The 535-nt window shown below is 47.7% G+C and overlaps 1 pseudogene across 1 annotated transcript; it reads right to left on the bottom strand.

Moving 5' to 3' along the window:
- Nucleotides 1–286: 286 nt before the first annotated feature.
- On the bottom strand, nt 287–359 carry H310_15273 (annotated as a pseudogene). Its single transcript has one exon. The product of its transcript is annotated as a tRNA-OTHER (tRNA).
- Between the last annotated feature and the right edge of the window lie 176 nt (nt 360–535).

The following is a 535-nucleotide window of genomic DNA, read 5'->3' as shown; positions in this document are numbered from 1 at the left end:
TAAAGGAGGTGATTGCAGTCTCACCACACGATGCTCCATACGGCCAAATGAGTTCTCGATGGTCAGAGGTTGGGAGCAACATGCGTGCCATTCACCTCTAGCAGCTCTGCTGTATTTGCTGCTTGCCAAATCGAAACTTGAAGCGACAGTCTGACTCTGTTCGGCTAGCCAAGTCAAATCGGTGGGTAGTGAATCTGTGTGCTGGTTTCTTCTTGGTGCATGGTTAAATGAGTATATTACACTATTTAAAGTGCTCCTTAATGCCTTCACAAACACCTCTCTTTCAGGGTACCTATCGGGGATCGATACCTTGACCTTCGGGACAACAACCTGATGCTCTACCACTGAGCTAATCCCCCCCCTCTTCTTGGTGCTTGGGTGCACCACGTGCTGCTTGGCCATCGGCAAAATCAACGGCTGGAGAGTATGAAAACCTGTTTCCAGTAGACCTCTTGACGACAGATCCAATGTTTATCAAGTCTTCGAGTTTTTTATTTGCACCCACATACGCTCTTGGAGGGACTAAAATCTATGG

The sequence above is a fragment of the Aphanomyces invadans genome (genome assembly GCF_000520115.1).
Source record: "Aphanomyces invadans strain NJM9701 unplaced genomic scaffold supercont1.283, whole genome shotgun sequence".
NCBI lineage: Eukaryota > Oomycota > Saprolegniomycetes > Saprolegniales > Verrucalvaceae > Aphanomyces > Aphanomyces invadans.
Note: the sequence above shows the minus strand (reverse complement) of the source record. Positions and strands in the feature narration are given on the sequence as shown.